The sequence below is a fragment of the Tachypleus tridentatus genome, chromosome 1, assembly GCF_004210375.1.
Source record: "Tachypleus tridentatus isolate NWPU-2018 chromosome 1, ASM421037v1, whole genome shotgun sequence".
Taxonomy (NCBI): domain Eukaryota; kingdom Metazoa; phylum Arthropoda; class Merostomata; order Xiphosura; family Limulidae; genus Tachypleus; species Tachypleus tridentatus.
Window position 1 is genome coordinate 18,335,770 of NC_134825.1, and position 27,982 is coordinate 18,363,751.

General features: G+C 35.2%; 1 pseudogene across 1 annotated transcript in view; it reads left to right on the forward strand.

Annotated features, from left to right (window-relative positions):
* Positions 1 to 27,982, forward strand: part of LOC143244118 (uncharacterized) — a 271,994-nt pseudogene that overhangs the window by 206,956 nt on the left and 37,056 nt on the right. Inside the window, exons 8-19 of the transcript XR_013024901.1 lie at positions 1,410 to 1,476; positions 5,952 to 5,999; positions 6,916 to 6,983; positions 9,575 to 9,697; positions 13,046 to 13,180; positions 17,340 to 17,501; positions 18,666 to 18,728; positions 19,287 to 19,436; positions 19,772 to 19,963; positions 20,511 to 20,618; positions 24,471 to 24,569; positions 25,264 to 25,344. The product of XR_013024901.1 is annotated as an uncharacterized LOC143244118 (transcript). The remainder of the gene's footprint in view (positions 1 to 1,409; positions 1,477 to 5,951; positions 6,000 to 6,915; positions 6,984 to 9,574; positions 9,698 to 13,045; positions 13,181 to 17,339; positions 17,502 to 18,665; positions 18,729 to 19,286; positions 19,437 to 19,771; positions 19,964 to 20,510; positions 20,619 to 24,470; positions 24,570 to 25,263; positions 25,345 to 27,982) is intronic.

Consider the following 27,982-nt stretch of genomic DNA (forward strand, 5'->3'; position numbering starts at 1 on the left):
GCTTGGGCGTCGTTGGATCTTCCAGTACGACAATAACCCTAAGCACACATCGAAATATATGCAATCCTGGTTGAGAGGAGCCATATAAGCGTTGTGGAGTGGCCATCGCAGTTACCCGATCTCAACCCAATTGAAAAAACGTTTGGCATGGGTTGAAGACCAGGGTTCATCAGCGTCATCCAAAAAACTTGCAAGAGTTGGAGGCCTTCTGTAAAGAAGAATGGAAGAAAATACCAGTCGAGTACTGTCAAACGATTATGGAGGGCTATGAGGAGACATTGCGCCAAGTAATTCACCTGAAAGGCTACACAACTGACCATTAAAGTAGACGCACAACACTTTCTGCCTCTCCTATGTTTGGTTATTTGTTTATACACAGTTTATTTGTCGTTCAATTTACACAAAATTTTTTGTAGATGTGTGTTGTTATAATATTTATAATATACTATACTTTCATTATCTTAATCTTGATACTTTTTAAGTTATGAGGAAAAAACTACTCACGACGCAGGGGTACGAACACTTTGTGTCGTAACTGTATATTATTTTATCTTGATGACTGAAAGCATAGAAGAGAAGTAGAAAGTGTGGGGAGATTATTTTTAAAGTACTCCACTCAGTTACAGATTTCAAGTAACGCCAGACTTGCGTAACATGTAACATTGTCAGCAATGGTTATGGTGAAAATAATTGGTTGGTTTTACAGTATTCTAATATTTGAAGTTCCCCATTGGACAAGGCAAAAAACGTGGTATCTAAAAATATAATAGGTCTAATACTAATGTCTTGCCTCCGAGTGGTTCAGTGGTATGTCTGCGGACTTACAATGCTAAAAACTGGGTTTAGATACCCGTGGTGGGCAGAGCACAGATAGCCCATTGAGTAGCTTTGTGCTTAATTCAAACAACAACTAATGTCTTATAACAGGTATAATAGTTGAATAACTTCTTTAGTTTACAAGAGGAAAACGACTTGTTTGAAAATTGAACGCAGTGTTTAAGTGAACATTCAAATTTTCTTTAAGAAATGTTAACTTTAGGGTGTGTTCTCTGAATTATTACCAAACATAAACAATGGGACTTTACTTCGTGTATTTTATCTCTTACTAGAAAATGTACAAGGAATAGAAGATAAGTTGTCGATCGTCAAAAGCTGATTACGAACATATTGGTTTCGAAATAAATATCTTGAATATAACTCATATGGAAATGCAACATGAAACCCCCTCTATCACGTATTGCTTGTGTTTTCCTGCTGTAACTTCAGTTTTACGAAATGATTAAACGTTCAACAAGTACGCCTCATTTGTTAACTGTTGGTTTGTATTAATAATAAATGGTATTATAGACTTCGAAATAGCTCACATGTTACAATAAAAATGGTTCATTCTGATTCACAAATCTTTTTAGCTGTCTCATCTTGAAGATGAAGATGCTGCGTTATCTAGTGGAGAGGGAAGTGCACCTGATTTGCAGGGTTAGTCATTTATATAATATATTTATAAAGCTTTGAACTTCAATGACATATATTCGATTACCCTAATACGAAGATTTCGTATAGTGCAAAAGATTGAAACAGACTTCCAATCTGAGGAAATGCATTGTTACTGAACTCTATTGGCCTTGGATAGCAATTACACATCCGTAATCTAAGGATTGCAGGTTCGCATCTCCGTCGCACTAAAGCGGCCCGGCATGGCCAGGTGGGTTAAGGCGTTTGACTCGTAATCTGAGGGTTGCGGGTTCAAATCCCCGTCACACACAACATGCTCGCCCTTTCTGCCGTGGGGGTGTTATAATATCACGGTCAATCCCACCATTCGTTGGTAAAAGAGTAGCCCAAGAGTTGGCGGTGGGTGGTGATGATTAGCTGTCTTCCCTCTAGTCTTACACTGCTAAATTAGGGACGGCTAGCGCAGATAGCCCTCGTGTAGCTTCAAGCGAAATTAAAAAAAAAAATGATCAAAGCGAGGCAAATTTGAAACGAAGTTCATCCATACCACTTTCCTCAAATTGTAAGCCTGTTAATGGTTTATACTTTGCTTTGAGTGTACACGTTTTCTTCAGTAGGCCTAAATATGTGTGAGAAAACTCACGTAAACAGATATTTTTTTCTTTCTCTCGCTTTTTAAAATTATTCCTAGTTTCTCAATTTCTGATTCAAAACCAAAACCAAATAAATATAGAGATATTTGTTTCTAATTCTTCGTCAGCTTTCGGCTTTTAAACCGTAAATTTTCTACAGTACAATTTCCCATTCTTACAACATATATAACAGTTATATAATATTTACTCCACCCTAACGTTGAGGGTGTGAACCTTTATTAAAACAACAAACCTGTTTATTGGCTCTAGCAGCAAGGTTATTGTATATACAATGTTTTATTGGCTATAAAGTGCACGTCACGTATGTTTTAATTTATATCAAAGTAATGTTATTAACATGCCTAATAAGAAACAGTTACGTGAACAGAATGGTTTCACATATCTTTATTAAACATTGTGTTTCAGAGTTTAAAAACTTGTGAATTAATAACAGCTACATGTCCAGTAGTTTGCAAAACAAAACAACAAAAAACTGAGAAATGAAGGGATAAAAAACTGTTAATGGTCATCAAAGTTGACCATTTAGTTCACACTTTGAAATTTTGTTAATTCAGATACTATAGAATTAACACGCGCTCTTGATAGACCAATCGTTTAGGTAAAGTAATTCACTATTTATAATAGACCAACTCTGTAGTAAAGTCATAAATAATCCTGCATTCGTGTTTGACCTGCCTTCTTGGTTAATTCATGAACAAAAAATTTACATTGTTAATACCTTATATCAATTGTCCGGCATGGCTAAGTGGGTTAAGGCGTGCGACTCGTAATCTGAGAGTCGCGGGTTCGCATCTCCGTCACATCAAAGATGTTCGCCCTTTCAGCCGTGGGGGCGTTATAATGTGATGGTCAATCCCACTATTCGTTGGTAAAAGAGTAGCCCAAGGGTTGGCGGTGGGTGGTGATGACTAGCTGCCTTCCCTCTAGTCTTACACTGCTAAATTAGGGACGGCTAGCGCAGATAGTCCTCGTGTAGCTTTGAGCCAAATACAGAAACAAACAAACACCTATATCGCTGGGTTAAAGTATTAATAAACACAATGAGAAACCTATCATATATATTAAGTCAAAATTAAGTAACACATGTGATAGAAATGCCGCTAAAAGTTTAACCATGTAACAGCCAAATTTGTCTGCTAGGAGAAAACTAAACACAAACTTAATCTTAGTTTTACATTTTAAATATTCGAAAGCTGTGATTGTTTGACATGAGTTATGGAGCATCAAGTGTTGTGCTATGTATTACAGTCTGTATGTGAATATCACAATGGATGCTAATTAATCCGTTCTCTTCTACTTGCTTCACGTTACCTGGAATGTATACTCGATGAACTTAGTACCAGAAACGAACATTACAGCACCCGAGTCACGAGTAGTTCTATATTTCATGTATAGCTTTGAATATAAATAAATAATAGCGGCTCTATAATCCACAATACGATTAGAACATACTCATCTTTACTGTTCGATTACAAGTTTAATTTGTACTGTGTGTGTGTATGTGCGTGCTTTTATAATTGAAATATTACATGCAGAATATCATAGAGATTATAAATACTTAACATAACTACTTGTTTGTTAACTATTATCTATTTATTTTATTTTTGTACGCTACCAACTGAACTGGACACTTCCGTAAGCATTTTAATGTGTTTTTTCTAACCCTAATAGAATATAAAAAAATAGCTGTATTTAGTACCACATACTTCCGTTACGCGTCAGTGAGTAGCATTTAATTCAGAGAACAAACCCAGATCTATTAAGGGAATTATATTTCTTTCAGGGGTTATCTCGCCTCTCTTTACAGGACACTTAACTATTTTCGCATTAATAAAGTTAATATATGGGGGGGAAATGTTAAGATTATGTCTTGTATTAAAATGTAAATAAACGTTTAAGCTATAATTTATTTTAATAATACTGAGTTTTTCCTAAAGTTTGTAACAGAGACTTAGTGACATCTATTTTTTATTGAAATTATTTTAACCAAATAACAAAATAGATAAGAACATTATCTAGAACATTAAGAAGGGTTTCGAATTAATTTCACATTCCAACTACCCTTATTATTTCATTATACATCGTTTTCGCAAAATAAAAATTGGCAACTTAATTTTTAAGCGTAATTATACACAATAGTCTCTTTACAATTTGTCCACCGTAAAGATCTAACCCAGAAGTTTAGTAGTATAGCCCCTCAAGCTTATTGCTAATCCACCGTGGATTACCCAACTGGAATATCAAAAACGTAATGGTTTACTTAGATTTATTCACCTTGGGTTAAACGATTTATTTTAGAATTATTGTTTAAATGAAATTATGTTAATTTAAATGTTTTATTCTTGTTAAGTTTTAAAACGATTTACTTCTTCTACACAAATTTACTAACGTTTTGAATTGAAAAAAAAAAATAGAACGCGTAAGTGGGCAAACTATTAAATTCACCTAAAACAGAAAAATGTTTTAAAATACTCTGTGTTTTTAGCACTAGTCTTTCTAATACAGGGTGTTCGGAAAGTCTCTGTGCACTTATATATTTATTAACAGACATGTTTCAATATAGAATACAGGAGGTAAATATGAATGACAATTATAAACAATGTTGAAAGTGACCCCCATTGGCATCAATACAGGCCTGGATCCTTCTTATTTTGTTTCTAAACACTGCTATCAGTTGCTGGTTTGAAACAGACTGAATGAATGCTGTTATCGCTGCTTTTAAGTCATCCAGCGTGCGCGGACGATCTCGATACACTGCAGATTTTGCTCTTCCCTATAGATAAAGTCTGGTGGATTAAGATCTGGTGAGCGTGGGGGCCACACGTCTTTGGAAATAGTGCTGTCTCCAAAACATTCCTTTAATAACCACACAGATCTGTAAGATGTGTGGGTAGTAGCAGCATCCTGTTGAAACCATGAGTAATTGATTTTATCACTTGTCATCTGACCGATGAAGGTGTGAAGAGTCTCCGAACAATAGCGCTCGGTGTTTATTGTGTTCATAAAAAAAATAGGGCCAACAATTCGACGTCTGGAAATCGCAACCCGCACACCAACCTTGAAATAATGTAGGGGTGTTTCGTGCAAATTGTGAGGATTATCGGATGACCACAATCTTGAATTTTGTGAATTAATGTAACCCGAGAGATAGAACTATACTTCGTCGGTGCAAAAGGTCACATCCAACACATTAGCTGTATTTTCTTCGATAAATCGGTTAAACCATCTGCAATAGCGTATTCGTTTTTCCTTATCAGTTGCTTCCAGTTCTTGTACCGTCATTATTTTGTATGGGAAAAGCTTTAATTTCTTTCTGACGGTCTTATGAGCAGTTCCAAGACCATTATCATGCTGCTGAGCTAACTTTCGTAATGATTTTGATGGACTCTGCATCACACTGTCAGAAATATCCAACAGTTTCTCCTCCGATAGCTTTGCTGGCCTTCTACAGCGTTTGGCATCATCCACTGATCCTGTTTCCCGAAACTTATCAACAAGGTTACGAACTGCATTGCGATGTGCAACAGGTGTATTTGGGAATTTGTCAGCAAATCCCTGTCGCACCACATCTGTGTATCTACCACCTTCTTGAGTTACGTGTTCGACGAGCCATACACGCTCTTCAGTTGTTAAAACGATGTTGGGATCAAAATCTGAAATATAATGAAATATGATTACAAAACTGCACAGTGACTTTCCGAACACCGTGTATAACTTAGTAATGAAGTGTTTTAAAATCCTTTTTTAGCACAACTTATTCTATTGGAACCTTAGCAGTGAAATGTTTAATTTGTTTGTGTTTTTAGCACTATTTTTTTCTAATGGAAACTTAATACGTAATTTTAGGTCCTCCTCCCCTTATCACTCCGCCACCTCCAGGACCAACTATTGGAGGTATGTTTCTCATTTTTGTTACAAATTAAATGTTAAATAAAAAGTATTAAGTTTGTTTATTGAAAACTAATATTTTTCATCGTGAGCCAATAAACAAAAATAAATAAAGTATTTGAAAGTTGTATAATGTTTTCAAAATGAGCAATTGGTTGCATTCTGTATACAACATCTGATTCCCTTATGAAACAATAGAGGGAACATGTTTAGTATTCTTATAGCAAAAATACTTTAAACGTCAACATTCAAAAGTCGGTATTTACTGCCAACTATGTCTCAGTGTTTTGATTTTATTCGTGACCTCAGGTATTAAACCTTGGCTATGTTTCAATGGTTTGATTTCTTTAGTGACTTAATTATCTAGCCATAGTTGTGCCTCAATGACTTGATTTTTTGTAGCAACATAAAATACTGAATATTGGTTATGTCTCGGTATTTGATATTTTAGTGACCTCAGGTGGCGATTATTGGTTTTGTTTTTGTGGTTTGGATTTATCAGTAACTTCATGTCACGAATACTGGATATGTATCAGTGATTTAACTTCACTAATGACATTAGTGGGTTGATTTTGTAAATAATTAGTTATGTATTAGACTTCAGTCAATAAATACTGCTAAATATTTTCCAGGTTTTTACTGTTTTTTTTACAGGTTTTCAGAAGTTAATGTTTAAAGTATTATCCATAATATGTTTTAGTAGATGTTTATAACGTGCCAATTTCCAGTTAATATGATCAATAACATTTACGGAATTGTAATAGGAAAGTTTTGTTTAGTATTCTGTGTCAATTATCTTTACTTAAAATGTACACATTTTTACACAAAATGAAAAATAAAAACACGGCAATATATTTGATTATGAACTACAAAAAATTGTGAGATGAGCTAACTTTCACCATGATGTAAATTTAAATTGCAGAAACTGGACAACCGGGGCCTCCAGGTCAAAAGGGAGAAACTGGACAAGACGGACTAACTGGTCAGAAGGTGAGAGCTCCCATCTGATAGACATGATTTTTAATTTGTTTTCCACAGCAATTAATACCTAAGGTAGAATGAAATTATGGGCTGATCATGAAAGCAATAGTTATTAAAAGTGTAAAAAATAAATAAATAAAAAATTAGAAAGTAAGAATGAGACTACCAAAAAGTAAAGAAACAAGGTAGGCTTAGGCGGGATAACATCACAACACACAAGGTAGGCTTAGGTGGGATAACATCACAACACACAAGGTAGGCTTAGGTGGGATAACATCATAACACACAAGGTAGGCTTAGGTGGGATAACATCACAACACACAAGGTAGGCTTAGGTGGGATAACATCACAACACACAAGGTAGGCTTAGGCGGGATAACATCACAACACACTAGGTAGGCTTAGGTGGGATAACATCACAACACACAAGGTAGGCTTAGGCGGGATAACATCACAACACACAAGGTAGGCTTAGGCGGGATAACATCACAACACACAAGGTAGGCTTAGGTGGGATAACATCACAACAGTTCGTGATCTTTGATATAGTACTACTTTAAAGTGAGTGTGACCATCATTCCGCCCATTCCTACTTCATGTTTTTTTTTTCTAATTTTGTTAATTGTTCAAACTAAATGGAAGGGTATATTGCTAAATTTCTCTGTTGTAAATTTGTCTCAACAGCCAACTAATGATATACGTATGTAATTAAATTACGTGACCCTAACGTAGTGCCTGACATCATAATCTTGTGTATAATATCGGAAATGAGACAGGAAGTTCCAACAGTCATACTTTGCTTACGAGAAACATTATAGCTATCTTATTGATAAGTGGTATTAAAACCGGCGATATTTTAAATATTTATTTTTGTTGAGTCTTTAGAAATGACTAGCTACTGACAAAACTCAATTTAAGTCTATAATTGGATCAAAGTTCAAAGTAAAACAAGAAGTAGGAATGGGCATAACGATGACCACACCCACTGTGAGGTTGCAGAGGTTGCAATGTGTCAGAAACAAAACCAACAAGTGTTGCACACCCATTCCTTCCTTGTTTCCTTACTTTTTGGTATTCACATTCTTACTTTATATTGTTTTATTTTTAAAAACTACACTTCTCTGATACCTTTTCTTGGGGCTAAGTCTCGAGAGTAACTTGACTCTAGGCCTTTATTTCTTTATTTCTTGTAGCTTTCCTTAGAGTTACTTATCGAAATATTTTGACTTTTGCTGATACTTTTGTTGTAGTTTCCATCCATCTAGCTAGAATGACAGCCTTTTCATTGGCTGGATTAATGGCTAAGGCTTATTTTGCATATTCAGTTTTACTGTTTCTAATATAATCTCTATTATTGCAGTAATGTTCTCTTCATTGGTACAAAGACTTTTCATGGTTATTAACATAAAATTTTCTTCTTTTCTCTTATTTTATTTTGGTGAAAGGCGTATTTTTAAAGCTGCACTGTTCCAAGTACCTTAGTAATCAAAGGATGACACTTAGTTTGGAAAATACAAAGATAAATAATTCAAACTATCATTCTTGTTTTAAGTCCAAAGCGCTCGAGCAATGCTGAGCCAGACTTCGGCAGTGGTAGCGTTCGTTCTTGCGTCTTAGGCACTGACTACTACGATAGAATTGCTTTATCCAACAGAAAACTCTCGAGTCACATGTATAGAACTGGAAACTTTACTTTCAAAGATTTTATCGTAGTTAGAACATAGAATTTATGTAGCCCACGTTCTTCATGTATCTACTACGGCTACACGCTGATCACATAGCAGGTGTGCATGTGGTATTTGAGAGAGTTGTTACTTGGAAAATCACAGATCGTGCTCGTAATCACAGAATATGGCTACTAGTGTAAATCTAAGAAAATGTTTTAGCCAAGAGAGTGTGATTCAGTAATGTGCATTTAAATTTGCATAAAGTAAAGGCAGGTACAGTTATGCCTTTTCATCAATGTTAGTCAGTCAGTCAGTCAAATAGACAAACTTGGGTTTTGTTTTTGAAATTTTCTTTTTACCATACATACTTTTCGAGTGCATCTGTGGCTTATTACTCTGTCATTGATTTGTTTATTGCTTAACGCTGTACGTAAAGCGTTTATAAAGATTTGTTCGCATTCTGTTTTCAGTGAGTTTGAGATTTCAATTTGTAATGCAGATGTGGCTTATTCCTACTATAAGTACTACCATACTTATGATTAATTTAATAAAACTTGTAAATTTGAGTTAGAGGCTTTAAACATGAGACTTAAAACTATTTTGGTGCCATCTATTGGGTAATCAGTCGAATTAGTTTATGTGAAAATAAATAATTAACAAAACCCAACGTTTGGTTGATACTTATCTGTGAGTCTTGTGTTGTTGTTGTTTTTTCTTTTAGTTTAGTACAACAGATCATGGTCATATTTTCTTACATTCTGACCAAACTGGTTCGTGTTCAATGTTTTTGTGTGTTGTGGCGTCCTAGAATTATACAAATTCATGGTGAGAGAAATATGGTGTGCTTGAAGTTCATCTGTCATCGGAAAATCATTATAATAAAGAAAACAAGAGATAAAGGTTGAAATTTCATTCATAAATTTATATTTTTAGGGCGAACCAGGAAGTGTGTTCACAGTTCATCCTCCAGTCGTAACCGCAGTTACCGCCAAAGGAGAGAAGGGGGAACGCGGAGATATTGGGCTACCAGGTCCTCGTGGACCTAAGGGTGATAAAGTAAGTCCACCTGTTTCACGTTGACTGAAAATCGTCAGTGTAAGTCTGCCTCAGGCTGGAATGAAGGGTGACAGTGTAACACTGCCTGATCCGTTTGGAATAAAGTAATAAAATAGGTCTGCCTGGTTCCTGAGCACTAGAAGTTGACAAGGTAAGCTATGCTTGCCTGGTCTGCCTGGTTTGTGAGCACTAGAAGTTGACAAGGTAAGCCTACCTGGTCTGCCTGGTTCCTGAGCACTAGAGGTTGACAAGGTAAGCTTGCCTGGTCTGCCTAGTTCGTGAGCACTAGAAGTTGGCAAGGTAAGCTTGCCTGTTCTGCCTGGTTCGTGAGCGCTAGAAGTTGACAAGGTAAGCTTGTCTGGTCTGCCTGGTTCGTGAGCGCTAGAAATTGACAAGGTATGCTTGCCTGGCCTGCCTGGTTTGTGAGCACTAGAAGTTGACAAGGTAAGCCTACCTGGTCTGCCTGGTTCCTGAGCACTAGAGGTTGACAAGGTAAGCTTGCCTGGTCTGCCTAGTTCGTGAGCACTAGAAGTTGGCAAGGTAAGCTTGCCTGGTCTGCCTGGTTCGTGAGCGCTAGAAGTTGACAAGGTATGCTTGTCTGGTCTGCCTAGTTCGTGAGCACTAGAAGTTGGCAAGGTAAGCTTGCCTGGTTTGTTTGGTTCCTGAGTACTAGAAGTTGGCAAGGTAAGCCTACCTGGTCTGCCTGGTTCCTGAGCACTAGAGGTTGACAAGGTATGCTTGCCTGGTCTGCCTGGTTTGTGAGCACTAGAAGTTGACAAGGTAAGCCTACCTGGTCTGCCTGGTTCCTGAGCACTAGAGGTTGACAAGGTAAGCTTGCCTGGTCTGCCTAGTTCGTGAGCACTAGAAGTTGGCAAGGTAAGCTTGCCTGTTCTGCCTGGTTCGTGAGCGCTAGAAGTTGACAAGGTAAGCTTGTCTGGTCTGCCTGGTTCGTGAGCGCTAGAAATTGACAAGGTATGCTTGCCTGGCCTGCCTGGTTTGTGAGCACTAGAAGTTGACAAGGTAAGCCTACCTGGTCTGCCTGGTTCCTGAGCACTAGAGGTTGACAAGGTAAACTTGCCTGGTCTGCCTAGTTCGTGAGCACTAGAAGTTGGCAAGGTAAGCTTGCCTGGTCTGCCTGGTTCGTGAGCGCTAGAAGTTGACAAGGTATGCTTGTCTGGTCTGCCTAGTTCGTGAGCACTAGAAGTTGGCAAGGTAAGCTTGCCTGGTTTGTTTGGTTCCTGAGTACTAGAAGTTGGCAAGGTAAGCTTGCCTGGCCTGCCTGGTCGTGAGCACTAGAAGTTGACAAGATAAGTATGCCTGGTCTGCCTGGATCTAACAGGTAACAAAATAAACCTTCATTTCAGCTTGAAAGGCATTTCATATATTCTTTTATTGTCCCCCGGAGGGACAGCGATAGGTTTACGGACTTACAACGAGAAAATCTGCGGTTTGATTCCTCGCAGTAGACATTCCAGATAACCTAACGAGGCTTTTCTCTGTAAAAGAAAACAAAAGGTTTGAATTAGGGACCGACTGCACAATACTATATTTGCACAAGAACAGCGCTATAAAGCTGTGGGTAATGTTATAAATGCTTTACTTAATTTTTAGAATGTTTTAGTTTATTTGTGTATATATATATTTTTAACCTTAACGTACGAAGTTATTTCTGAGATATATGTATCTATCTATATATATGTATATATTCTATCTGTTTTTTATACAGTATACTCTACCACTTTTTTACATTGCATTTCAGTTGAAATTATTGTTCTTGTACACATAATGTATTCATCTGTGTGTTGTGTTCATGAAGTTCAAATGTTTATATGCTATGAGTGGAAACTATTTTTGCAATATTGAAATTACTTATCCAACAGATACATAATCTTCTCAAACATCCAGTGTTTTCAAGTTGGACGGGCCTGTTCAGAAGGTTATTATTGAGTTTCGTATCGGAAGGTTCTGCGTTAAAATAGTTATTTAGTTCCAGGAGTTGCCCAAAATCCTTGTGGCAGCGAGCGAAAATTAAAACAGCAACACCTGAGTCCTACGGGTCTCTGATCTGGCTGTTTAGATTAGATTATTTGCACACAAGTTACTGTACAGCTTGAAAGTTTAAAATCTACTTTTGCAAGTTGCTTTATTCGTTTCTTTTTATCTGTTACTCAGAGCAACGCGCATCAACACACTCTTGTGGAATTTTATATCTTTCGTTTTGTTAAAATAAATCAAACCAGAAACGCTCTCTTAATGAGAGATCGTGTACTTAAAAAATTACCAGCACTGTCAATTGTTTTCAGTAATATAGAAAAACAAGAGTTGTAAACGATAAACAGATGAATTTATATAACAGTTTTGAGGCTTGTATGCAAAAATTCAAGTCGAATTTGAAATTCCTACTGACGTAATAAAAAATATTTAATATAATATTCAATCTTTCTGACAGTTTCGTATAAAGTTTTCGCCTCTGACGAACTGAGTCAGTGCACAATAGACTAACTAGGACTAATCCACAACATTGCTTAGGATACCAGTTATTAATAATAAATCTAGTAAAGGAAATTGTAGAGACAAGTTATTGGATCACTTATTACACTCTGATCAGTGATATGTCCAAATATGGCCTTGAGGTTAACGTGCAAAGATTGTCAATCATTGAATTTATTATTCGCTACCAACTGCTGCAAAAACGTGCTCCACACTTTAAAACTGATAATATGTTATAAGTGTAACAGTAAAATCTCACTATTTAGCCAGACAAGAGTTGGCGATGGGTGTCTTCCCTCTAGTCTTGTCGGTTCAGAATGAGGAATGGACAGGTGTAATATTTTTCAAAAAATTATACAATTATAACAAATGCTCTGTACTCACATTATTTAATTATAATATGCTCGCCTTTTCAGCCGTGGGGCGTTATAATGTTACGGTCAATCCCACTATTCGTTGGTAAAAGAGTAGCCCAAGAGTTGGCGGTGGGTGATGATGACTAGCTGCCTTCCTTTTAGTCTTACAGTGCTAAATTAGAGATGGCTAGCGCAGATAGCCCTCGTGTAGCTTTGCAAAAAATTAAAAACAAATCACGAAACACAAGCGACTTTTAATATCATTTTAGTCATCAACGTAAAATGTCAAATCCGTATTTCGTCACATTTTAGTATGCATTACATAAAACCGTTTAAAAAATTAAATTAAAATATTGTATGCTTATGAGTTTATTTATTATTTGATTGTGTAAGTATGAATTTAATATTACAGTTGAACAAAAATATGTATTTATTTTTATATTAGCATTTCTAAATAGGCTATGAAATACCTCGATTATGATGAATACTAAATTATTTATAGGGCGAGTGTATAAATGGTCCACCAGGACCACCCGGTCGTCCAGGGCCAAGTGAGCCACCTTTTACACACATATTTGGTAGTGGATCCGGTGGTTGGAGTCCTATTGACCTGGGATCAGGAGAACAGGATGGTTTTGTAAGCTCTTTTTATTCGTTTTATACGAATCACGTAATCATAACACAGACGAGACAATTTTTAAAAATCTTAATTTAAAATGGGAAGCAGGATTGTCAAAAAGTACAGAAACGAGTTAAATCAAAATGAAAATATTATATTTTTAAGCCTGTAAGTAGTGACCAAAAAAGTAAACAAACTAGGCTGGGAGTAATGTCTACATTATTTGCTCAAGCTATAAATCCCTATTTAGACTCCATGTCTACAGTATTTATTAGCTTTAGCGATCTAGAATTGGGGCTTTAGAATTTTTTAATTCAGCGTCACATTTTATTAGAGAACTTTCTATTAAATGTCTCACTTTTATTTCTTTGACCAACCTGAACTTAAGGTGGCGTCAGAGTCTTTTCTTATCAGTTTAAAATTAGGGATAACTAAGCAAAGACATTGAGAGATTGAGTAAGTTATAGTCAAGTGATTTGAGCTCCACCGTAACGTTATAGTTCATGTCGCCACTTCCTGTCATGAAGACCTCTTGACAATAGTCCTGCATTGGAAAAGGTTCCGTAGAATCAGTTACGTCCAAAGCACACTTCTACACAGGATCCGCTTTCCATAATCCATCTAGTTTCCCAGCTCCCATTTTAACAGTCAGATTACAAAGAAATTCATTGTAGCTGCTTCGTCGGCTTTATCGGTATGTCTTTAAGTGAAATATCATTCTCCAGCGTGTGGCGGTTGAACTAAACGTACGACTTGGAGCTTTATTTTGATGAACCTGTCCACCGTGAGTCTCCTTTCCAGGCGGATAACTTCTTGATTATATTACCTACTGATCCCAGTTTCTGCCACTAACGTTTTTGTTTCTGAGTTCTCACTTGTTAGAAGACGATACACTTTACTCATTATAGCTTAAGAATGACTTGTTCCTAACTAGCCACAGCTCAATAATGACTTGTTCCTAACTAGCCACAGCTCAATAATGACTTGTTCCTAACTAGGCACAGCTCAATAATGACTTGTTCCTTACTAACCACGTCTCAAGAATGACTTGTTCCTTACTAGCCACGTCTCAAGAATGACTTGTTCCTTACTAGCCACAGCTCAATAATGACTTGTTCCTTACTAGCCACGTCTCAAGAATGACTTGTTCCTAACTAGCCACAGCTCAATAATGACTTGTTCCTAACTAGCCACAGCTCAATAATGACTTGTTCCTAACTAGCCACAGCTCAATAATGACTTGTTCCTTACTAGCCACAGCTCAATAATGACTTGTTCCTTACTAACCACGTCTCAAGAATGACTTGTTCCTTACTAGCCACGTCTCAAGAATGACTTGTTCCTTACTAGCCACGTCTCAAGAATGACTTGTTCCTTACTAGCCACGTCTCAAGAATGACTTGTTCTTTACTAGTTACAGCTCAATAATGACTTGTTCCTTACTAGCCACGTCTCAAGAATGACTTGTTCCTAACTAGCCACAGCTCAATAATGACTTGTTCCTTACTAGCCACAGCTCAATAATGACTTGTTCCTTACTAGCCACAGCTTCAATAATGACTTGTTCCTTACTAGCCACAGCTCAATAATGACTTGTTCCTTACTAGCCACAGCTCAATAATGACCTGTTCTTTACTTAACACGGTTCAAGAACAACTTGATCTCTACATATCATAGCTCAATAATAACTTATTCTTTTCGTAATATGGCTAAAAACTACTTATTGCAGATTTTCTACTGGATCTTTAATTTGTTTTGTGTTGGAAATGGTTTTTACATACATTTCGATGTTATCACACTCAGTAATTATAAACAATGTTAAAATGTGGTTCTGATACACTCTGTTCCACCGACACTTTATATCGACTGTGGTTATCACGAGACTCCTTATTTGCATGTTTAAATCATTTTCATATAAAATAGTCAACCCAATCGCCCTTTGTACAGCTCTGTGTGAAAATAAACACATCTCATAGCCGTCCGTTTGTTATTTATTGGATATTAGCGCAAAGTTATTCGAGGGCTATCTGCATTAGCTATGTATAGTTTTAAATTGATAGACTAGAGAAAAGGCAGCTAGTCAACAGCATCTACCGCCAATTTTTGAGATGCTCTTGTCTGGAGGGATAATGGTATTTGAGTGTCATGCTTATAGTGCATCAATCGCCCCAAAGTAAGTAGCACACTTTCCCTATGTACCATAACCGATGGACTTACAGTTCCATGGTCTGGCACGCTAACTACTGGACTACGCCCGGTACCGTGTTGTCAGTGAGTCATACCGTATCAATTTTCCCCAGTTCGCAAACGTAAAACAATATATACATCTTTGTGTACCAAAATGATTTAAGGTGTGTGGATGTTTTTCTTATAGCAAAGCCACAAAGGGCTATCTGCTCAGCCCACCGAGGGGAATCGAACCCCTGATTTTAGCGTTGTAAATCCGGAGACATACCGCTGTACTAGCGGGGGGCATAAGTAACTCAATGATTTAAGAACTGTCGGTCTGATCTTGTGGTAGAACTATAGGTTTCTGAGCTGGCGAAATGGGTTTGAATCCACGCGATTCCATAAACATTCTCCGCATTATAAACTAAGGGTGCGTTGTAAGAGGGACAGTCAATTGTTAGAATGGATGGTAAGCGATAGGGTGGTGCAGATTGGCTGTCTTCTTTCTGTTCAGTGGTTTAAAACTAAAAATATCAATCGATGGTCTTAGCGATTTTATCGTAAACATAAAAAGTCAAATGACTGAATCAGTCCTATGACAACCGTTATGAAAACCAAAACTGTGATAATATTTCTTTCATAAATAACTTTATGAATTTAAAAAAGCGCCATTAATGAAATAATACATGGTGTTAAGAACTCTTAATAATACATTAAATAAAAAAAACCTTTTAAAATTGGTTTTTCCACTTGTATTGATATAACTTTTTTGGAGATTATAGTTTTATAAGGTCAAATTGTTGAGACAAGAGTAAACTGTTGACTTCGCTTAAAACAGTTTTGTGTAACATTACGTGATTGTGTCACTGCAGAAAGATGACTGAAGTCACTGTTTTTGCCCAGTGAATCAATTTTGGATAGTACAAACTTAGTATATCGTTCCATTATTGGTTCGGAGAACTCCTGTATATTAAGGTGGACGTATAGAGTGTCAACAGCTGCCAACAGCGTTTGAGTACATTAGAACCAAGTAGTTAAATCCTTGCCATATAAACGTCCTCCACACCATTATTCTACTTCTAACAACTTCCGCTGTCAGTTTAGGAATAAACAAAAATGTTGAAAGCTTCTTCTGGATTTTTTCATAATTCATTTTTTTAACATTGTGTGAAATGATGTAATTCCACACGTTTTATTGAACTAAACAGCATGAAAAGTGATGAAGTTTTACAATTTGCTCGAACATCCGTATAAAAAAGATGCAATTCTGTTCGTTTCACTCTCCTATTTAGCATAGAAAGCATGATGTGAAATTTAATAATTTGCTCTAACATTCTTCTAAAAAGGATGTAGTTACATTCTACTCTCCTACTCAGTAAGAAAAATAATGGAATTTGGCAACTTGCTCTAAAATTCATAAAATAATGATCTACTCCACGTATTTTACCTTTCTACTCAGTATAGAAAATGATCTAATTAGACTAAGATACATCATATGGTTCCAGTCATTTACTACTCACAGTTTGCATGCTAAGTACATCTTAAGTCATTCCTTCTAGTTTAATAAGGTGTAAGCATTTTTTTGGGAGTGGTATTTTCTAAATATTATTATTTATAATTTTCTTCTTGAAGTTTAGTTGAGGAATAGACTATTCCTAACCACAGTTGAATAAATCAGTCATTTGAATGACATCTAACTTCTGTCTCGGTTAACAAGCTTGTTCAATCGTCTTTTGTTTCAAACTCGAGCAGTTGGTGAACCGTTTTCGTAATGGCATACGTGTACTTTTAACAAGTCAGATCATCATAATTGAAGATCCAGTCAAATAAGCTATTTTACATATTTTTGTTTTAATGCTATCCAGGAGATGACTACAATTTAAACCTATAGAAATTAAGTAACCCCACCCACCCCATGATCAGCTTATTATGACCATGTAAATTAATGTAGTTTCAAGAAGATGCACATGGTCAGCCCACTTAGGGTAGACTTTTCCTTTTTTAACAGGTTTTTGGGAGAAAATTAGAAGGAGTGCCTGGACCTCCAGGACCACCTGGACTGCCTGGACTACCATGTACTTGTAATGTTTCTTCATATACCATTCCTGGACCTCGCGGGTTACCTGGTGCACCTGGAAGAGATGGTCAAAATGGATTGCCAGGATTAAATGTATATTTTATACTAAATAAGATCAAATTACAGAAGCAACTGAAACCTTTTGGTGTATAGAATATTGACGATCATTTGAGAAAAAAGTGCACCTGACTTTAATCTTTTTGATAATATTTAAATATACGATTTCGAATTCAACACGATAGATACAATGCTTTCAAACATAAATAGTTAGTGTCACTTGGATTAATAAAGGTAGAGGGATTGAAGAAAACCATGTATAAAAGTTTTGAATTAAAAATGATAAAAAGAAATTCCTTTACATAAAATAGCAAAGTGTTTTACAATCTCTAATTTAGTAAGTTTTCATTTATGTAAATGATTATAGAAATTCAGAATAACATGTTATCAAATTTAGGTACTTACAAAATAATGACATGCTGTCCCCGAATATCGCTCTACCCGGTCTCAAAGACATAAATATCATGTAGATAACGATTTTTCAGATCAAAGGAGACTGTCCGGTTCATGGCTGGGCCGCTTAACAGATTTTTTTTTTTTTTGATACTTATAAGCAATGACTATCATAGTTACTGTGATATTAAGCACCAATGTTTATAGAAAAATTAGAATCACATAGGCTATGTTTGCTACCATTTATTAGAAATATGTTTGTTTATAAAAGAGGTATTATCATATGACCCAATTAGTCTCTAATTAGTTCTTCCCCTTTTTACAGTTTACAATGCTCTCGAGGACATTAATTAGGGACAATACAGTATACGAGTCTATACACAAGGTTAAAAATGAGAATTGCTCTAATTTTTTCCCATTGATATTGAGTATACTAAATATAATATGTTTCAAGGTTGGCTTGTTTTCAAACTATGAGATAAATCATTAACATCTACACATAGGTAATAATAGGTAGAAATATTTTTGTATTTGTAACAGTAATACCTTTCGGTGATAATCATCTGAAAGTATTTCTAACAAATGAATTATTGTTCTTTTTTTTTTGGTTTCTTAATCCTAGGATAAGATGCAGTAGAATGTTGAAACTTGTTAGTTTGGGAATGGTAACTGTCACATCGTTGTAGTTTTAATACTTTGTGAAAATTATAGAAGACATTGGTAAAGATGTTAAAAAGTTAGAGCCGCTTTTCTTCCAACGAATCTTGTTGTCATTAAATCGTATAGTTTAAAACTCTTTTACTAAAGGGTTTGCCTGGTGTTAAAGGCGACACTGGAGCAGCAGGAAAACCAGGGAGGAAGGGTGATAGGGTAAGTTTCTATAATAAATTAAGGCATGGCTTGTTTATTATTAAGGACAAAGCTAAAAATGTGCTATTTTAGTCGTCCCACCACCGGTATCAAAAATCGATTTTTGATATCATAAGTCGTAAGACTTACCACTGAGCTATTGGCGTTGGATTAAAATAAGGTATTAAAATAATGCTTAAGGTAATATAACATAATAATGTGTATAATATTATACGGTAAATAGGTCTTTAGAGAAGTATGTAAGTTGTTTTTTTTACCTTGTGAGAATGAACACAGATTATAACAATATATCACATATATTACAATTGTGTGTGAGTGTGCTCATTATAACTTGGTTCATCAGGTGATGCTCTATTCTGCTGCACACGCAAAAGCATTGCTACCAGCATCTATAATGCAGTTAGCACTTATTTACTCTCTGTTCATTTATATGTGCATAATTGTCGTGTGTTATGTCATCAACCTATTCATGCTTCTTTGTGTTTGGCTGTGTTTTACCACTGCTTATGTTAATCTAAGTTATTGTTGCTAATACTCCATTTCAATATGTAATATCAGGGTGAACCAGGACTCCCTGGGAAAAATGGTATACAAGGAAAAAAAGGAGAACCAGGTGTGGATGGATTACCTGGATCACCTGGTCCTCGAGGGTTTCCTGGACCTCCAGGCCCCCCTGGATTACCATCAACTCCAAGAAATATTTTTGAAGTAAGTGACAAAACACTTATAGATTTGCTATTATTTTAAAACTCAGAAAATGGTCACTGTTCTTCAATTAGAATATGCTCTTAAGATTTCTCTAATATCACATATTTTAAACTTTTCTAAAGGATAGCTATTAAATGCCTTGCATGCTTTGAATTAATTATCCATGGTGCATATTATGGCTATTAATATATGAAGTAAGTAAAGAAGTACGTTATTTTCCAGTTTATAGGAGAAAAATTATAGTTGACTGTATAATAAAAAACTGACAATTTATAATGTGATATATTATTAAAGAGAAGTTCTTTGAGTTAGGTTTTGTTTTTTGCTGTTCATAGTTGGATGAGTCTTTTTCTTCTGGATCATATGGAGCTTCTGGTGATGGAATGTTTAGGTCGCATGTAGGACAACCTGGTCCTAAGGGTATTCAAGGTCCTCCAGGAGTTAGAGGGCCCCCAGGTCCAAGAGGAGAAAAAGGTTATCCTGGAGAAAAAGGAGACCAGGGAGACAAGGGTCCTAAAGGAGAGAAGGTGTTTAGATTAAATATTATAAGTTTTAAAGTAACTGTGAACCAAACCTAGATTTATAACAAATAAAGTTTGATTTAATATAGAAATACTTAAAGATTACATAAAATACCATTAATAACATTAGTTTTACTGAGTTATTTTGTGACTGGCACTATATGTTTCATTGCCTTATACCTCAAGTTGTTATTGCCAATGTAAAATTCGTTGACACATATTTTCAGAATTACAGAAATTCATCAACTTACTTAACAGTTCGTTTTATTGTTTTCCAGATGTCGCTTTGCAATGTACACCTTATTTCTTTAATGTATCAATTCAATTTACATTAAGAACATCAAAAGTAGCAGCAGTAATTTATAATTAATGATGAAAGCTTTTAAGGTTTAAGAATATATATAAAGTTTATATTTTGCTTTGAAGTCTGGTTATGTATATATATATATATATTTATAAACTGTGTGACAATAGTCCATACAAGACAGATCCTTATATCTTAACTGGGAATGTGTATTTTAAGTTATTACAACTATGATTCCTAATCTAATAGGGTTTTTATGGAGAACCTGGAGAGAAGGGAGACCAAGGAGCTTCTGGAAAAGATGGAATTCAAGGCTTATCAGGACTGCCTGGTAAAATAGGACAAAAAGGAGAAAAGGTCAGATACAGTTTAGCACTTCTAAAGATGATGAGGCTCATATATAATAATTCATATATTATTCATTAAAGACTTTCTAATACACGGATATAAATATTAAGTTTACAAAAATAATATGGATTTCTATATTTTCCTGTAAAGGTATATGTATATACGTGTATGTGGTGTTAAAGTATCCACAAAATCACAAGTTCCAGAAGTGTAATGCCAGCAAGGGAAAATAATATCTTTATTCAGAATAGTGTTGTGTACTCACAACTGCCGGAACTGGATATAAAGCTTTCTAAACATATCTACAAAATAAGATAGAAATAAGTGTATAGTTTCCAATAATCCACTTTTACAATGAGACAAGACCCTAGTGCAGTATCCCACAATCCTTAGCTTACCTGGATCAACAACCACTCAAAATATACATATTCAAGGGACATAAGCTCTCAACTCTAACGCCTTCGAACTTGTATATGTAAAAAATGGAATGACTGAGGTCCCACTTTAAGGTTCGAAGTGAAAAATGAGTCCATGTTTACATGGTCTACATGATTGAACATTCTGTTGTTAATAAAAAGTTCGGTATGCAATTTTATCTTTAAACACGTAGGTAAAAAGATGTAGCAGCAATGTGTATGGATTTTTTTTAATTACCTAAACATACTTCCATAAAGGTATATTCCAAACTATTTATGGAAGGGTTATAGGAATGCAGTACGTGTCACAGTTATTTTAACTGCTACACGTATTGTATTCCTCACAAATAAAGTAAAATTATTAAAACGTGACATGTTTCAAGATAAATGTGCATTATTTAAAAATAAATGTTACTGTGTTTTGGTTTGCATTTTAAGTTCGCCACATACTGCAAATTTTATGGAATATATGAATATAATTGAAAAGTTTAAAAATCACATTTCTCTGACTTAAACAAACAGTATAATTTCTTGTGTAAGAAACAAGGTGACATTAAGATAGTGTATTTTATTCTGAAAACCGTTTATAAATGCAAATTATTTATGATTGTAAAAAAATCTATTTCTCTTGAATTCACATGTAGGCAGCATGTTTTATTGATGAGAAACTGAAAACCAATTATAAAAATAACAATCACTGCTCTGTTTATTTCTAGTACCCTTAATAATGTCCCTTGTTCATTGCTCAAAATTTTCTACATAAAACACTACATGCAACAGCGTGGTTTATTTATTTTTTGTTTATAGTTAAGCACAAAGATACATCAGTGAGGTTAAGGTATATCTCATTCATTGCTACGGACAACCAGTGGCACAACGACATGTCTGTGAACGCACACCGCTAGAAACCGGACTTCGATACATCAGGTGGACAGAGCACAGATAGCCCATTGTGTAGCTTTGTGCTTAATTCAAAACAAACAAGTCATTGCTATGTAACACTCAAAACACAAAGTTGTTTATTTAATATTAAGCTATAGAATGATTTAATACATTATAACGTGATGCGTTTAAACACAGCATTGTTTATTTAACACTGAGCTATATAATTGTCTCCTTCATTGCTACTTAAACCTTATAAATTATATAGCTACATACAATTATATAGCTCAGTGTTAAATAAACAATGCTGTATTTATAAGGTTCAAGTAGCAATGTTTGTTTGAATTTCGCACATAGCTACTCGAGGGCTATCTGCGCTAGCCGTCCCTAATTTAGCAGTGTAAGACTAGAGGGAAGGCAGCTAGCCATCACCACCCACCGCCAACTGTTGGGCTACTCTTTTACCAACGAATAGTGGGATTGATCGTCACATTATAACGCCCCCACGGCTGAAAGGGTGAGTATGTTTGGTGTGACGGGGATGCGAACCCGCGACCCTCAGATTACGAGTCGTACGCATTTACACGCTTGGTCATGCCGGGTCCTAATAGCAACGAAGGAGACAATTATATAGCTCAGTATTAAATAAATACAGCATTGTTTATAGTATAAACAACAGACATTTTAATTCGTTGCTACTTAACAACAATACACACAGCATTGTTTACTTAGAGTTAAGCTGTATAACTGTCTCATCCATCACTGCATAATGCCTATAAACACAGCATTGTTTACTTAGAGTTAAGCTGTATAACTGTCTCATCCATCACTGCATAATGCCTATAAACACAGCATTGTTTTTTAGCATTAAACTGTAGAATTGTTTCATTCGTTGCTTTGCAACTATATACAAGATGTGGCAAAAGTGAAAACGCAACTATTTAAGTTCAGATTTAGTTTAATCTCGGAAACTTACTGTGTGTCAACTGTGTAGTGACTTTGCTTCTCTCTGTATAAACTTCCCCTCGGTGGACTCAGCAGATAGTCCGAAGTGGCTTTGATATAAGAAAACACACACACACACATACACTCTGTATAAACACATTACTGTTTATTTCGGATTTAGTTGTGTTTGTTTGTTTTTGAATTTCGCGCAAAGCTACTCGAGGCCTATCTGTGTTAGCCGTCCCTAATTTAGCAGTGTAAGACTAGAGGGAATGCAGCTAGTCATCACCACCCACCGCCAACTCTTGAGCTACTCTTTTACCAGTGAATAGTGGGATTGACCGTCACATTATAACGCCCCCACGGCTAGGAGGGCGAGCATGTTTGGTGCGACTGGGATTCGAACCCGCGACCCTCAGATTACGAGTCAACGCCTCAACACGCTTGGCATGCCGGGCCATATTTAGTTGTGAAGTTATTTCATTTGTATTTACATAAAATTCACAAATACTATATATTTACCAACAAAGGCAATGAAAATATAAGTAATATTTTCCATGGATAGTTGATTAAAATGATTTAGAAGGTAATAAAGACCATATAAACTTGATATGTTTATCTAATTGAAATTGTTGTGTTAATGTTCTTTGCACTACGTACCAGAGGTTAACAGCTAATGTTTGTATTCCGTAAAAGTATCTAAAAGCTTATAAGTGTCATTAAAGAATGATGTATAAAAATACGTCAACTACAGTATTTCTCGTATACTTTGTAACCCAGGACTCGTCAAGCCAGCTAGGATACGACAAGGTAGTAGTTAGGACGCTGTTTATATTATCAAAATGCATGAACACCGACTTTATGGTGTGAACTTAATTAATTTGTTGAGGTGTAATTTTTGTTAAGTTTATTAAAGTCATTCACAAATCAGAATGAGGGTAAGGTTTAGTTCAATGATACATTGTTATTTTTTGATCTTAAGATTGTTCAGCGCAAACTGGTATTTATTATTATTTATTTACTTTAATATCAGTTATTTATTATTGTCATTTCTTTTTCTTGCGCAGATAGCCCTCGTGTAGCTTTGCGCGAAATTCAAAAATTTATTTTTCTTTTTAATTAATTTTACTCATCATTCAGACGAACTGGCAATCCAGCAGTTTTTTTATTTTTTTTCTCAAATGTTACTCTCGTTAACAGTATTTGTTAGATCGTTTCACAGATACATTTGTATTCTAGTAATTATTTTGCTTTCACAGTTCAGTACATAGATTAAGGACTAACCTAAATTTCCTGAAGTGGCTGAATCGCACGAGACATTAATGGATTTACTCCAGAAATGACTGTTAAAAGTGAAGGAACCCAAGTGAAAAAACAAATCATTTTAATCTGTATAAGTAAGAGCATAGGAAAAGTACAGTTAATTAGCTATACTTATTATGTGCTGGTTTCAAGGTAAAATTAATTGATATTTGATAAATAACAAAACGTTTTTGAAGCTAGAAATAAAAGGTTTATTGGCTAGATTTTGAGTACACATTTTTGTAGTTACTAAGTAATGTTTTCTAATGGTTACAAATAAAACCAAATTTTTTTAATGAATCTGACTTTATTTTAGGGAGATGCTGGGCCGCCAGGAATTGGGCTTCCCGGACTACCTGGACTCAGTTTCTCTAAGGGTGAATATTTACCTGTTGTTGGGCCAGCGGGTCCAAAGGTTAGTTTTCCAAATTGCACGTTTAATAAATTCCATTTAATTGAAAGTTATTAGGAAAAGGGTCATGTTTTGAAATTCTGTTTGAAAGGAAGGTTGTGTACATTTTAAGGTGTGTGATATTTCTTAATACTTACTTTAAAGTATGTTTAAAAGGTGAATAATATACAGCAAGAGGCTAATAAGGTTTTGTTAGCGCTTGTTTTTAAAATTAATTAATAATTTTCAAAGTTTACGAGAAGTTTGTTTGTTTTGAACTTTGCCCGAAGCTACACGAGAGCCATATGTGCTAGTCGCCTCTAATTTCACAGTGTAAGAATAGATGGAAGGCAGCTAGTTATCACCACTCACTGCCAACTCTTGGGCTACTCTTTTACCAAAGAGTAGTGGGATTGACCGTCACATTATAATATCCCAACGGCTGAAAAGACGAGCATGTTTGGTTACGGGAATTCGAACCTGTAACCCTCGAATAAGGAGTTGAGTGCTTTAACAACCTGGCTATGTTTGGCCGTTTATTAGAGAAATTGCGATGAATATTCATTAGTATATATATATAGATATGTTTATTATTATAATTATTTTAGGAAAATACGTTACACATTATTTAATTTTACTTTCTAAAAACAACTAGAAAGGTTTATACTCTGTAACAAAAATTAAAAATTTTACTTAAGGTTTTATTCTCTTGCACTAGGGAGACAAAGGAGAGCCAGGAGTAACTGGAGAACCTGGATCTCCTGGACAACCTGGACTACCTGGCCTATTTGGATTAAAGGTATCTTCATGTGCTCAGTTAACATGCTTGTGCCATGCGGTTTTAATCTGGAAACCAAACAACTAATCACCTTTGTATTATTAATTTTGTATAGTTTTTATCTTCTCAATAATACTTCTACTCACTCGTAATATTTAATATCAAACCAGGATGTCAATACTGTTTTGTTTGAAATGCTTGAAATAATATACAATATAAATGCTGATGTAAATTTGTTATCCAAACGCTTGGTGATGAAGATGTTCTTTAATATTGTTTCTAAAAGTTTAATTTAAATGTTTTTCTTGTTTATTAAAGGGAGTTTTAGCACTTTGAAGTAATGCCATTAATTGTTTATCTGCGAGATAATGGATACAAGTACACAGCCGACTGGATAGCTTTTTTTACCAATGCAGACTGACATTGTTTTGTTTTTAGCCTAATTTCCATGTCCTCCTCAGTTGTAACACTTATAAGCTGGTCTGAAATATTCGGATAAAATAACTTGGAAAATATTTATTTTCTAAAGTTGTTACAACTTTTAAATGGATAACAAATGAATAATTTGTTAATTACTATCTCACCCATTAACTCTGGAAATTATTTCGGACAACACACGATTTGCCTCATGGTATTTTTTTTCTCACAGTCTGTTAATTTCTTGATTAGGCGTTATTATTAAACTGACTTACTAGATTTTATAAGTTTCCGAAATACTGATATAGCTAGTTTGTCTAGGAAGACTCTGAAGTCATCAGTGACACAACTAGAAGTGACCAGTATAGGCCAAATGGGTTCTATTCTTCCATATTTTTATAGTTAATGATATCTGGAGTTGAATTTCTGGGACTGGTGGAGAGAGAGAGAGAGAAGTGGCTGGTCTGTCATTGAATTTACATATTCATTTTTCAGATGTTTTATTCTGCCATTTATATTCATTTCTATCTCGTTAGATTTATCATTTTAATCTTTCTGCAGTATATCAAGTTTGATAGTACAAACTTTCTGTGTTGCATAGAATTTTTTGTACTTCATAGATGATTGTTTTTCGCTTCAATGATGGTCTTTAGTATTTCTTCGATTTTGTTGTTACAATATCTCTGTACATTTCAAGTAGCTTCCTCGATCGCGTCTTCAATCCACTTTATTTTTCTTCATAATTATTTTCCAAATATTATGTCTTTTTCTTCTAATCCATCTCCTAAATTCTCATCTCTTACCTCATAATCTTCTTTTAATTTTCATCATCTGCAGCAAATTATCGATCTTACTTCAAACACGTGCTTTCATCTTAAATGCAATTAGTTTGGAATCTGTTTTATTTTTACCTAAAGAATCCTGCTTCTGATATAAGCGTTGTAATTGTTTCTCTCGTAGCCATTTTCTTATTGTTATCCATTTCAGTCCAGTCCAGTTAAAATGTAACTTATTTCTTCAACCATAAGACAGAAATTATACATGCTGCATTTGTTGATAAGCCTAACTCACAATAGAACTAAACGTTAATATTTAATTTCCGCTAACATCTTTGACGCAACTCAACACTGGCAGACAGACTCATTAATTGATTAATAACAAGTTTAACAAACTTACTAAACTAATCAGCTCAGAGCTCAATGACTGACTCGCCTACTACTAACTGGCTTACTAATTACTTTCTTCTGATTCACTTATATTTTTATTTATCTCAGTATTTGTGTTCTACACACTTGGAAGACGTGTAGGCATCACGAGTCGTAACGACATCTTACTAAACTTCATTCTGTCAAACACTACAATAAACTAAATTAAAACGTTAAAAATGTAGCCAACTTGAATATTTCTCTTGAACGCTCACCTTGATTAGTATTAGTTGGTCTGTACGATACATTTATTAATCTTTACAATTATAAGGATTTAATACATTACATTTATACTTATAATTTAATAAACTGTATACTTGCAAAGAGTTATTATGTATTGAACTGCCTGTTCAAAGAAATCAGATGTGTAGAGGTTGATTACGTTATATATGAACACTTTTGCAACCTCACCATTGTAATTACAACCTATGTTGTTGTCCAGTTAGGTTTTATCTGTTGATCGTGCATCTTATAAATAACTCAGCTTCATAGTTTCCATTGAAAAAAAATTATATCATAAGGCTGTCATGTCTAAAACATCTCCTCCTCCTGGCAGGTCCAATGTTTAGGGACAACAGTTTTTCAGTGCCCATTGAAAGAGTTCAATCACACAGGAATTCATAGGCACTGCATCTGTTGACTTGACCAGTGTGTATTCATGTCGAATAGCATGAATAATCGTTTCATTCTCCAGTTGCTTGAGGTATGTGATGGTTGAACGGGAGATATGATTGGAAACCTTATCTTACTGAACTATCATCCTGTTGTCCTCGTTTCCAGATGGAAATCCAAAGAACATCTACATACCAAAATTATCACAGTTTACCGTGCTTTTTTCAGTACTCTCATCACACACAATTTAATTCTATAGTTGCTTGTAGTACACGATAGTTCAACGAATGTATTACATATGGTTTTTTTCCAGACACAGATCTTTCTTGATTATGTCGTGTACTATTGCCTGGAACACGAGGAATGATTTTGCTACTGGCCTTTGTGTCCATAGATTCTCAGCTGTAAAATATATCATATTTTGC